Source organism: Lepidochelys kempii, chromosome 5 (genome assembly GCF_965140285.1).
Source record: "Lepidochelys kempii isolate rLepKem1 chromosome 5, rLepKem1.hap1, whole genome shotgun sequence".
Lineage (NCBI taxonomy): Eukaryota > Metazoa > Chordata > Testudines > Cheloniidae > Lepidochelys > Lepidochelys kempii.
Genome location: NC_136384.1, coordinates 94,906,815 through 94,921,193, shown reverse-complemented (window position 1 = coordinate 94,921,193; position 14,379 = coordinate 94,906,815).

Here is a 14,379-nt window from a genome sequence, read left to right as displayed (position 1 = left end):
AGATAACACTTGAAGGAACTTTTTTGCTCTTCAACTTGTTGTATTGGAAGCAGCTGAGATATAGGGTTTATAATACCTGTTTGAAGAAATATAATAGTTCTCTCAAACGTTCCACTTGTGGAGTAAAATGGATGCTGTGTTGGCAGAACTACTTACTCTATTCTTCACTGAACAATTGGAAGCCATAGTTCTACCCTTTCCATCCCTTTAACCTCTCTGCAAGATCTACTGAAAGTAACAGCATTGATAATTCTCCTCCGTCTTCTTCCTTGCCACTTCAGCATAGGTACACTCCCAAGTTCATATGCAGACTTTATCTGAGGAGGATCAAATACCTGCAGCTTTGCTTTTCAAGTCGTTTAAGTTGTCAGGAAGAAAGATAAAGCCAGGCTTTACCAATGTTGCCTGAAGCCCCAAGTCAGTTTCTGGTGAAAAGTGAAATAATTTATCATGATAAAATTTTATCTGAAATGTTGAAGTGGAGAGAAATATTTTAAAATAAATTAATCAATTAAGCTTAATACTTGGGACATTTCAATGAAAAGCAAAGTATGTGGTTGGTAACTCAAGACAAAACCAAAGGCTGTTAACCTCAGTTCTTCATTCATCTGGAAATGGCCAACTCTTGGACTTAGCGTACAATTTCAATAGAGAAATCACTTTAATTATACCCTTTTAAATGTGGAGTGACAACTAGAAACCAAAGACATGATTCTGTGAGGAGATTTTTACCTTCTAGAAGGCACTCAGGCTGAGGCTTTAATTCACTAGAAATGATTTATCTTGTAGCAGCATATTTATCATTCCTTTAAATGATTGCTATGCTTGCAGTATTTGGTGGAAGGAACTAAGGGTCTGATTCAATGAGTCTTTCCATTGACTCCAATGGACTTTCCAAATTTTGATGCTCTAATCTTTAAAAGGGCCTGGTCAAACTCATTGAAGTCACTGGAGCAGGTGTTGGAACTGGAAGTCGGGAACAGGAGAGAAGCCTCATTGTCAGTGGAGGGAAGGAGTAAAGAGAGATTACAATAAATCTATTTTATGACAACTGTGCAATTACTGGGCATCCAAGAGTGTAACTCAGTTCAAAAGAGCAAGGTGTGCGGCCTTCTACTCTGTACAAATGGGCCAGCCAGGGGCTCTTCTGGACACACATTTTGGAAGTCTCAAGGTCATTCTTCTTCAGTAAAACAGAATACCATCCACTTTGGCTTCAAGTTAAAGGGATAATGTCAACTTGGAATCTAAGCCATTTAAAATTGAGCTGAAATTAGTTTCAGCCACTACGCTTGCCCCCAAATCATCCCGCCACTTTTTATAATTTTTTAGTCATATTTTTCCATTTTTTAAAATGCTGTTCTCTCCTCTGTTGTTATTTCACAGACCTACTAAAGCAACAGCTGAAACTGACTATCTGTACAGGAGAATGGTGAAACTGACTATACATGAAATGCTCTCCAGTGCACAAAGTAAATAAAGAGGAAACATATTTTTCTCTAATATGTTTCACTTATAGTGATCATTTGTGTTTGTAACAATAGCATCAAATTCTTTAAACAAAATGAAATTTTTAAGTTGATGATGTCTCTTTCATGAGTGTAACTCAATTCAAAAGAGACACAGGGTATAGACAAAGACACAAGGTATGGAGAAATAGAAAAAGATATTGGAGAAATTTAAAACTTTAAAAAAATAGGACAGATCCCTAGAGAACAGAGAAATAACTAATTCAACACCCCAATTATTTTTAAAAAGCATCTAAAGACATAGTGGGGAGTTAGGCCACTCAGTTTGACATCAATTCTTTAAGGCTCAAAAGCATTTTTAAAGGATCAAATGTAGGTATGTTTAAAAAGCACAACCTGATAACAGACAATTAGTATAGCATCAGGATGGGGTTATGATGCTTAAGTAATTTGTCTGTGTATATATGTGAGTATTTTAAAGATATAACTATGAGAATCAATGGGGGTGCAATAAACAAGATGAAGCAGGATACAGCTATTTGACAAAATCTCTCTTTGAATTAATATCTCAGACATGAAACCCTTAGGAGAGAGAAATTGACAGTTGGTTAGAATTAAGCAGAAGAACAATAATCCTATCTACTGTCCTCATTGGGCTAGCTCCATTTCATAGAGATGAGTATCACCAGAAGGACTAGAGAGCTTTGGCAAACACTTCTGATTGCTTTAGGAGCTTCTCATGATCTTCTGTGGCTGATCTGCCACTGAGTCTCAGACGTGTTAAAAACGGAGGAGTAGGAAAATGGTGTCTTTTGTTTCTGATGAGTGAGAAAAATATCCTACTACAATCAAAACCAATTTATCTAAAATGTTTCAGTGGCATCAAAACCATTGAGATTAATGTGAAGGTTTGGTGGGGGCTTGGAAGATTGCCTGAATGGCAAGCAGAAGTAGCAGGCAAGTGAACAGAAAAATGAGATTTGGATCTGAGGGTTTCCAGATTATTTGGTGTTTGCTGTTCAAGGTCCATGTAAGCCATATGCCCAGAGTCTTAATTGGCACTTCTGAGTGGAACAATTTCAGTGTAGTGTGAGGCCCACAGTGGGAAACACTAAGAGTGAGACAGTAATATGATAGATATTAAATTCATTTGGCTCAGGTGATGGCAGTGAAGAAAAGAATTTCCTACCTTTCAGGTGCTTCTCAGTTATTAAATGACATAGCGTACAGTAGGAATATGAGGGACTAGTAATGCCAGGTCTATAGATGGTAAACTCTCCAGGGAGGGGCCAAGACACATCAAGATCCAAATTTTAAATAGGCCAACGTTTGAGAATGTTTGGAATGAGGATCTTGGTGCATCCATTATATAAATAGAGACCATTATGCAAAATTAGAATATGGTCTTAGATAGATTTTCAACCTGACTCTAATCTGACTCTAATAGTTACAAAAGCAAATGGAACCTTTAGCGATGAAAGATGCTATACACCGGTCAAATGTACGCATTGTATCTAGATTCGCAAAAAGAAAAGGAGTACTTGTGGCACCTTAGAGACTAACCAATTTATTTGAGCATGAGCTTTCGTGAGCTACAGCTCACTTCATCTAGATTGTAACTGTTGTTGTTAGCCATTGCAGCATATGACATGAACATTATTAAATCATATCACATTGTAATGCAGTACAATGAATATTAAAAATAATCCAAAATATTTACAGCCAGTACCTTACATTATTTAATAACCCGGCCCTGACATTTATTTGTAAAGAAGAGAAGTTAAATGCAGGCAAAATGTGATTTCTCTGTGACACATTACAGGCAGATGCAAATACCAGCATGTGCTTGCTGCACTTTAACTTCTTGGCACTACTGTGCGCACAAGCAGTTGAAGTAGATGTTTCTGTCCCTGGCTGGCCTCCTCTGGCAGATATACCATTTTGCTCCCAGTGTCACAGAAGATGCTGTTTGGTCATGACATTTACTGTAAACAGCTCCAGATTGAAGTCCTAATTCTGTAGCACAGAACCCTTATTGAGTTCTGTGGAAATTGTGTGTGCAAAGTGGTAGCGGAATCATGCACTTACATATATTGCAAATAGAGTTGTATACCAAAGGCAAGTAAAAGCAGTGGCACAAGGAAGCCCCACCAATCAAAAGGATCCACTGAATTTTTGGTCCAATTGCCAGTACTAATTTTTTTGTTAGCATCTCTCTGAAGTATGTATTGTGACATTGTGGATATTCCCTTACTACAGTACAGTATGTGAGACTGAACTGGGTTCTGGAAGTTTTCCTCTTTCTTTTCTGTGGTAAGCTCTCAAATTCATTAAGAATGAATGATTTATTGTCCTGACCCTGCTGGTCAGATCAACAACAATCTCTGACTGAATGAAGAACTGTCTGTAGTTCTCCACACAGTGAAAAAAAGAATGCTTAATAAAGGTTGAAGGTAAGCAGGATGGTAGAGCAGTTTAAATAGGACACTGAACCAAAATCCCTGATCTAGACCCAGGTTCAGATCTGAATTTGCAGCTTGAAATTTTCTCTATAATGGTCCAAATCCAAACACAAAATCTGAAGACTGTAAATTCTGAGCAATGTTAGATTTGTATCAATTGTCTAAGATTAAGGGTGTTCAGAAGCGGGATTTTTGCTGTGCTAAAAGCTCATAATCAGATCTCATTCAGGTGTTCAGGACTGATTTGGTTCATCCTTGAAATGTATTCTTCCCACTCACCCAAAATTATTTCTCTGTTATGATGGTTCACGTTCTGTACACAAAGTTTCATTAAACTTTTTATTTCAATGATAGATTTGGCTTCCCAATTCTACACCTGTATTTGCTGTGGTGGAGATGCAGGTTTGATTCCTTTCCTGCTCCCTCATCTTCCATCTGTTTTTTGCTCCCTGGTTAGCAGGGGTTAACAGTGCTGCAGAAGTTCTTATTTCAGCTCATGGGAGTTGGAGGAAGGAATGCCTCTTGTTGTTTGAATAGTGATTCATTTAATCAGTTATTGAACCACAGTGGTAGACACTTAAGTCCCATCTAGTCCTGGTGGTTTGGAAAGTGGGTGGCTGTGATGTGGCAGCTGGAGAATGGTCACTCAAACTACAGGAAAACTGAGAACTGTGGCCAAAAGAATTTTATTTTGAATTTAGAAAAAAAAACCAACCATGGATTGTCAGTTTTCACTTATGTGCATGGACTGAAGTGTACGTGCGTATGTGTGTGCGTGCTAAGACTCTAAAAAGATAAACCATCTGACAACAGTTTAGTCACTGGCCATTTCCAAGCCAGATTCTTCACCACATTGGCCCTTGTACAGTAATTTACACCAGTGCCAAGTGGGCGTTCAGTGCTAACACCCGTGTCAGTAAGCAGGCTTTTGGCTTTACACTGGATTTCACGCTAAATTGTCATTCTTCTTATACTGAACCAATTTTCTGAGTTGTTCTAGTGTTAATTTACCACATATATGCCTTATTTGGCTCACAGTTACAATGGGGCCTAATTCTGCTGCACTAAACTGGGGATTGTCAGGGCACTTCATGCACTGGCCATTCCACCCCCTGGCTTCCCTTCCCCACACCTGAATGTCTCCTGCACTGGGGACTGCGGGGGTGGGGGGGTGAGTGTAGGAGTCAGCTGTGTGTGCAGGTTTGGCACAATTGGGCCTTTAAGTGTTTATTGCCAGAATTGTTGATTGTAGTTCTAGATCAAGACGCTCCTGACAGATGCAATGTCAAGCGCTTGGTGCTGAGTTCTTAAATTAGTAACAAAGATCCCTGCAGAATTTCAGCCTGACCTGAAAGCTTGAGAGGGACCAAATGGCTGCCCTCCATGACTGAGGTTACTGTCTTTGGATTCAGTTGACTATTCAGATTTGAGGAACCTAATTAAATCTGCCCACTTCTCCACACAGATAATGATCAGTCTTTCTATTACTCATGTTACTGCACAACATCCCCTCTCGATGACTTTATTCATTTCAGACAGTACAGCAGGTGCCAGATGGCAAACCGATGTTGTGTGATACGCAGTATTTCAAGCACTTTATGCTTAGGGTTCACCTTGCTCCTGTGGGTTAGGGTGATAGGCATGATTGCCTTGGTTAGCTCTAATAAGCTTTGGAGCTGTGAAAGCTATACAGCGTCATTGCTTTGGAGGAGCGGTTTAAAGGCTATGAACATTGTTACTATCTCTATAAAAAGGGGTTTTAGACCTTAAACTTGTCAGGAAAATAACAGATTTTATGTCCCATATCCACTTTCTTTTAAACAAATATACTAAGTGTTCTTTGGGTTAGACTGAAATTTACTTAAAGAATGTTGTTATCTCCAGGTTTAATTATACATCCCACATTTTTTTCCTTTATAAACCCGTTGAACACAAATAGGGAGTATTCAGTGGTTGCTGTTGTTAGCAGCTTCAGTTTAAAAAAAATCAGCAACGGCCACTAGAAGGTGTATTTTGCATTTGTCTTTAATGTACCAAAATGGGGGGGGAGGGGTGGGACAAGGACGATCTGTTTTCTTTCTGAAATTGTAAATTACATGAAAAAAAATCGAAACATGAATAGACAATGACTTTGTTTATTTATTGCCAGGAGAGGCCTATTAGGGATTCAGCTCTGTGTTTCCATGGCATCCTGGTGACAAACAGAACACACTGGCTAATGCATTCGGTGAGACAGATTTTAAAATCTAATGCTCAGTCTAAATATACATTACATTTATCCCCTATTTATTTAGCTGTTGTATATACTGCAGTGATGAGGGAAACAAGCTAACTATGCCAAGGCCGTAATAGATTTATTAACCTATCTACTATGAATGTTCAGTCCTTATGGTAAATATACCAAAGCAAAATTGTTGGATCTTCTCTCACATCCTTGTCATTTCTTTTCTTTCTGTGATCTGTTTTGATAGACATTCCTGGCCATAAATATCTCCATCACAGAGGGGCCTAAACCAAAATCAGGGATCCATACCTGGATCCCAGCTGGTCACATTTCCTTCATGGCCTGAGCAGAGCAGAAACTCTGAAGCTGAAAGCCCCTGGATGTTGAGGAGTTTAAATTTCAGATATAAATAGTAAAGCTCAGGCCACCTCTAGCTACTACTTTACAAAACAAAACACAAACACAAAAAAACCCCAACCTAACAAAAAACAACCCTTCCCCCAAAATAAAACTACTTCAAATTAAGAACAATTGTATATGTACATCTTAGAACTGAAGCTTTAGGAATCCAGTACAGCTGGCATCACCTTTCCACCACCAGATTTGTACCTGTTCATGCAAGGTATGGGGTCAGCTTTTTGGCAATGCTGCAGAATGCAGGGAGAGTTTGCCAGAGCACAGCCACCAAGTTCCTGCATTCCTGGGGGATGCTCAACCCCCACTCTGCCCCAGGCCTAGGCCCTGACCCCACTCCACCCCTTCTCCGAAGTCCCCACCCGCCTCTTCACACCCTTGAGTGTGCCCCTCCCTCACTCCTCCCCCCCAGCGCCTCCTGCATGCCACTGAAGAGCTGATCTGTGGTGGGTGAGAGGATCTGGGAGGGAGGGGGAGGTCCTGATTGGTGGTGCTGCTGGCAGGCAGGAAGTGCTGGGGGTGAGGAGGAGGAGTTGATCAGTGGGGTTGCCAGCTGGTGCTAAGCACCCACTATTTTTTTTCCCATAGGTGCTGCAGCTCCGGAGCACCCATGGAATCATCAACCTATGTGCCAGAGTGAAAGATTACCTTGGAAGGAACATTTTAGGTTTATATTTCAAGAAATAGTTTCCAACAGGGAGGTCCTGTAGATTGTGGGATAGACTCCCAAGGGAAGTGGGGTAGGCCCCCATTGGAGAATATACTATAAGAAGCAATCATTCACAAACTCTTCTGTGCATCAGACTTTTACTCTTTGACAAGTTCCAGAAAGTTCTCAGTTCTGTTTACTATGATGCAGGATACATGTTATAAATTTGAAAATATTTGGACCACTGGACATTGGTAAAAATATTAATGAATCCCACAAGTTTTATCATTACACTTATTCATGCTGGAAGTGTGTTATTAGTTATTCATTATTCTCCCATTTGTGAACAATCATCCACTCAGGGAGTAGCAGCAATGCCATGTGACCCAGACATGAAGAGTTGAAGCAAAGAGTTCGTGAACGATCCATAGTCTAAACATTATTTATGGAAACTATTTGGAGAACACTCTTCATTACATTCAAACAAATTAGGCTTGATTTGCAAATAATTTTCTAACCAAAGGGGTCCTGGTCCATACATATGGCTTCTAAGAGCTATGGTGGTAGTAATAATAATTAATAATAAGGTCAGTTGGCACACTTAGAAAGTTGACTCTGGTTGTAGAGGTAGTACTAGTTCTATCAGCACTTCTTATTTTAAGCACAAACTCTGCTTATTTAATCTTTCCACTATATTGTGGAAAAGCTGGGAAAATATTTAATTTGTTGCCATTTTGGGTATGACTACTTTGAGCTTGTTAGAAAGAAAACTTCTTCGCACCGTGTGAAAAACAAATTGGTGGCTGAGAGGGGAAACGCTCAAGCTGTTCTTTCAGTATGACTCGTCCTCTTGAAATCAAGCCATTGCAGACATGCAGTGGAAGAGAGATTGGAAAATGGCTAAGCTTCCACATGTGCTCCTCAGAGGTGTGAAGAGGGACCAAAAAAAATTAGAGCTAGCTAGTCACAGTGATGTATCAGAGTAGTCTAGATTACCTAAAATATATTAATATTTAGTGCTTATTGGTTCATTCTGTTGAACGTGTTAGGAGAAGAGGGTGTGGGCTGAGAATGGAATTGTAATTTTTCAGCATTTTTTTCTTGTGTTGGACAGAAATAGACAGAATTGCAAGCAAGAATCGTAGGAAGGGTAAATTGGAAGTGTGTATACGTGGACTAGGAAGAAAGGAGCACCATGGTTAAGTTAAATGGTGGCTAGGAAAAAGCACTCACTCTCTTGAATAGAAACTCTTGCATCTATTCATTATTACTGTTTTTATTATGGGTGAGATTTTCAAAGCAGTCTAAGGGATCTTCTCTGAAAATCGCAAACTATTTCTTTCGTGCTAACAATATGCTTCTTATACAAAAATAAGGACAGTCCTGGCCTCAGAAATTTTACAGTGTAAAAGATACACCAGGAGACGGCATCGTATGCTATGTATGAAACCCCAGGTCGAGGGTGGCTAGATTTTATTTTTTTTAATTACAAACTCACTCCTTGTGGACACACAGGAGAAGTGTTTGAAAGGAACGTTAGAATTTACCTTCTAGAATTAGAGCTACCTACATTCATCGGTATCATTCTTGAATTATCAGGACTCAGCCCTGTTGGGCTCTGGCATAATCTAACATGGGATCATGTGTGCTGTCATATGCAACCTAGACAACCCTATTGAAGTCAGCTCCACCTATGCAAATTGTCTTAATGCAAGGTGAAAGTTGCAGAGTAAAAATATCACAAGGCGTGATCCTGTTTATGGAAGTCAGTGGTATTTAAAGTTGATGGCAGAATTTGGTCCTCAATTTCTAAACCCAAGAAGGCAAAGACAGCTCAGAGGAGAAGGCAGCAACTAGAATTAAGCCTACTAAGTCTTCTTGCAATAGAAGTGGCAGAATCTTAAAAAAACAGAATAGTAGAATCAAAAGCCCATAGGGTTAGAAAGGACAGCAAGGGTCATTTAGTCTGACTCCTGGCTAAGATGCAGGATTTGTTGTGTCTAAACTATCCAAGACAGATGGCTATCCAGCCTCATTTTGAAAACCGCCAGTGACAGAGATTCTACAACTTCCCTAAGCAGTTTGTTTGGTTGTCTTGTTCTTACAGGAAGTTCTTCCTGAGGTTTAATCTAATTCTGCTATGCTGTAGATTGAACCTGTTGCCTCTTGTCCTGCCCTCTGTGACAAGAGAGAACAATTTTTCTCCATCTTTCTTATGGCAGCCTTTCAAGTATTTGAAGATTGCTGTCCTGTACCCTCTTAATCGCCTCTTTTTCCAAACTAAACATACCCAGTTCCTTCAACATTTGCTTATATGGCTTACATTCCATCCCTTTGGTCATTTTTTCCACTCACTTCTGGATTCTTTCCAGTTTCTCTACATCCTTTCTATACATTGGTGACCAAAATTGGACACAGTACTCCAGCTGAGGCCAACTCAGCACTGAATAGAGTGGGATGATCACCCCCCATGACTTGCATGCTATGCCTCTATTCATGCAATCCAAAATTGCATTTGATTTTTTTGCAACAGCATCACATTGACTCATGTTAAGGTTATGATCCACCACAACTCCCAGATCCTTCTAAGCAGTGCTGCTGCCAAGCCAGTAATCCTCTATTCTAAGTTTGTGCCTTTGGTTTTTCTTACCTAAGTGTAGCACCTTACATTGTCTTTGTTGAATTTCATTTTGTTGTCTATAGTCCAGTTCTTCAATTTATCAAGATCCCTTTGAATTTTAGTTCTATCCTCCAAAGCATTGGCAACCCTCCACCCCCAGCTTTGTGTCATTTATAAATTTGATCTGTGTGCTCACTATTCCTACATCCAGGTCATTAATAAAGATGTTAAATAACACAGGACCCAGAATAGATCCCTGTGGAACACCACTTGAGACCTTCTTCCAATCTGACATTATTCCATTAATAGTCACTCTTTGTTTGCTGTTGTTTAACCAATTATGTATTAGCAGTAAGTCTACCGAACCTGCATTTCTCCAGCTTACTTATGAGAATGTCATGTGGGACTGTGTCAAAAGCCTTGCTAAAGTCCAAGTATATTATGTCCACCGCATTCCCCTATTCTTCAAACAGAAGATTTCCTCTTGTCAAAGGAGGAAATCAAGCTGGTTTGGCATAATTTGTTTTTGGTAAATCCATGCTGGTTGCTTGGTACCACCCCTTCATTCTGTTTGCAAATGGAATGCTTTATACATTGCTCTAATAGCTTCCCAGGTATTAAGTTCAAGCTGACTAGTCTATAGTTCCCCAGCTCCTCCTTTCCCCCCCCCTTTAAAGATGGGCACTAAGTTAGCCCTTCTTCAGTCTTCCAGGACCTTTCCTGTCATCCATGAGTTTACAATTATCATCGCCAGTGGCTTTGAGATTTCTTTACTTAATTCCTTCAGCACCCTGGGGGGAACAACATCAGGCCCTGATGACTTGAATTCATCCAGATTAGTCAGAAGATATCTGACGCATTCTTTACCTATCCTGATATGCATCTCTTCCCCTTTTTTGTCTATGATAACTTCGCTAGTCATCCAGTCACGTTATTTTTTGTGTGAAGACTGAAGCAAAGCAGGCATTGAACAGCTCTGCCTTTTTATGATCTTCTGTTACCAGCTCACTTTCTCCATTGAGCAGCGGGCCCACACCTTCCCTGATCTTTCGGTTTGTCTGACATTTGTAGAACCCCTTCTTGTCTTAAACACTTCTTGCCAGTTGTCTTGGCTTTCCTGACTTAGTCCCTATACTCTCTTACTATTCCCATGTATGCATTCTTAGTGATGTACACCCCCCTTCCATTTCCTGTATGTATCCCTTTTGGTTTTTAGATAGCTAAAAAGCTCCTTGTGCAGCCACATTGATATCCTGTGGCTCTTCTGATCTTTCCTCTGCACTGGAATAGCTTGATGTTGAGCCTCTAATTACGTTACAGCTTTTAGGAATTGCCAGCCTCCACACTCCCTGATTCTTTTTCTTCCTAATTGGTCTCTCCATGGAACTTGTTTCTGAGTTGGTTGAAAGCTGCCTTTTTGAAGTCCCGTGTCCTTGGTTTGCTGTTCTCATGTCCTCCTTTCCATGGGATCTTGAATTATATCAGATCATGATCACTTACTCCAAGCTCCCAACCACCTTCATGTTGGCCAGTGGCAGATTAGGCATCTGTGCAGCACCGGGCCAGAGCAAGTGGGGGCCCCTTTCAACCCCTTCCACCTGCATTCCCCCCAGGGAAATGGGGTTGGGGGTTTGCTCTGCCTGCCCAGCACTCCTGCTGGGGAGTGGGGTCAGGGCATGGGCCTGCCCATTTTTCCAGGGGCCCCAATTGGCTGGTGCCCTTGAGCACGGGCCCTGTTGGCCCAGTGGCTAATCCGCCACAGACGTTGGTGACTGATTTATCTCAGGGGAACAGATGCAGCTGCATCAACATTTCCCTCAGGCTATGTGAAATCTGCTGTCTCCTGGACTGTTGAAAGAGTACCCACAGAGGACTACATGGGACTTTTCCTGTTTCCAAGTCCCCACAGTAGGTTTAGGAATTAAAAACCTATCAGATATTAGCCTGAGCTAAATACTACCATTACTAGTAATGTTATAGAAATAAAACCAGTTATTTATTTTTTAGATTTTTAAAGTGTGCCCTTCTATATGACTCAAAGCACATGTACCTAGATAGGCTTCTAAATAGGTGGCCTGATTTTCATCCAACAACTCCCATTGAAGTCCTAACTTAAAGCATCATTTTTAATGTGTTAGCCCTGGTCTTTATTGCTCACAATTTTTAACCACTTGCATTTTACTTGAGCAGGAAATTTTACATCTGAAATAAAAAACGTTATTTAAAATATCATAACTGTGGAATTCAAGATTTAAAAGATTCAGAAATAAAATCAGGATATCGACATGTCAACATCATATAAACATATTTTGCCATGTTAGTGGGGTTTTTTGTGTGTGACTTGATTATCATGTGGAATTGACAACAAGGGAACATATGTTGTCTACCACTCAGCATGGCATATATTTTTAATGTTCATACTCTTTAAATTTTTATTAACAGAATATTTTTCATTGGCTTTTGGAGGGAGAGAGAAATTTAAACATTACCAACATTTACCAGTTTAAATCAAATAGCATACTTAGATTGGCTAGTTTTCAAGTTATGAATAATATACGTTATGCATTAACAATATTTTAACACTGAATTATTATTATTAAACAAGAAAGCTGGATTTTGTTTTTTATGTTTATGTAAATTTTTGAAGATGACATTCTGTCACTCTTCATTACAAAATGTAGATTTAAAGTTTACTTCCCAAATCAAATATCAAATCAAATATCAAAGCAAATCCCAAATATGCCATATATGAATTGAGGAGCATATAAAGTCATCCGATCTGTTAATGTTTGTGGCTCCTATTTACTTCAGAGAGTTGCATGTTCATGCTCAAGAGTAGAATTAGACCTTTACACTATTTTAGGGTTGTCTACATGGGGACATCAAGGAAAATTAATTCAGATTAACTAACTGTGTGAATTTGTGATGCATTAGTTCAACTGCATTATATCTCTGGGTGAACACCCTCATTCAGAATTAAAGTGGCCTTAATTTGGTTAATTTAATTCATTTTGAAATTGAATTAAGTTAACCAAATTTAAGTTAACTTTAATTCTAAACAGCATCCACAAGGGTATTTAATGCACTTTTACTATCAACTTCAAACTCACACCTTCAGTTAATTCAGAGTAATTTTCCTGGATTCTCCATGTAGACAAACCCTTAATGCATTTAGTTATCACCTGAACCTGAATTTTAAAAAAAATGCCAAACAGATCTGCTATAAATTTTTATAAATATATATTTCTTCCAATGATGGTAATTGTTAGGTATAGTCTTAATTCATTTCACTATGTTACTACAGAGCAGGGATCGGCAACCTTTGACATGTGGCCCGTCAGGGAAAGCTGCTGGAGGTCTGGGATGGTTTGTTTACCTGCAGCGTCTGCAGGTTCGGCTGATCGCAGCTCACACACTGGCTGCGGTTCGCTGTTCTCGGCCAATGGGGGCTGTGGGAAGAAGTCGCCTGACCCGTGCCACTTCCTGCAGGCCCCATTGGCCTGGGACAGTGAACCGCGGCCAGTGGGAGCTGTGATCGGCCGAACCTGCAGATGCTGCAGGTAAACAAACTGTCCCGGCCTGCCAGCAGCTTTCCCCGATGGGCAGCGTGCCAAAGGTTGCCGATCCCTGCCATAGAGAGTATAACTGAAGTCAAAACGTACCACTATCCTAGCATTGCTCTAGCTGCATGATTTTTTATTTGTTTTGGTTTCTTTGACTGTTAAATCATATTGGGCAGGATCCTGTAAGGATGTCATATTCAGAACTCTATATTCTATCTTAGTTACTTATGTGGCCTCAATTACCACGGTATCTGAACACACCAGATTCTTGAATATATTTACACCTCACCCCTTTGAGTGGGTGAATGTACTATTAGCCTCTTTTTACAGATGGGAAACTGAGACCTAGAACAACTAAGGCCCAGATATTTAAAGGTATATAGGTGTTGCTCAGTACAGTATTGCAATGCCTCTCTGACATAGGAGTTTAACTCTCATTTTCACAAGTGACTTGGGCAATGAGAAGCCTACATTTCAGTGAGACTTAGGTCATGGCTACACTGGAAACTTAAAAGCACTGTCTTGGGAACACTTCTGTGGCAGCGCTTTGAAGTGCGAGTGCGGTTGCACGTGAGAGAGCTCTCCCAGCACTCCTGGTAATCCACCTCCACAAGGGGATTAGCTCCAAGCACTGGGAGTGTGGCTCCCAGCGTTTGGAGCCTGTCTACACTTGCGCTTTAAAGCACTCAGCCTTGCTGCGCTCAAGGGGGTGATTTTTCAAGTAAGTGTAAGTGTAGACAAGCCCTTAGGCTCCTAAATGCTAGCTTCACAAACAGACTTAGACACCTAACTGCAATTTTAGGCTCTTAAATCCCCAAATCAGGCCCCACTGGGATTCACAAAACCATTTGTAAGCTGCCGCCAAGCACTGGAGGTGCTTCAACTTGCTTGGCGCCTAAATAAAATTCCATTGGTCCCTACGTTTCTGCTTCTGCGCGTGTGTACTGCAGCCTCACTTTAGGCATCCAGCTGGCTAAG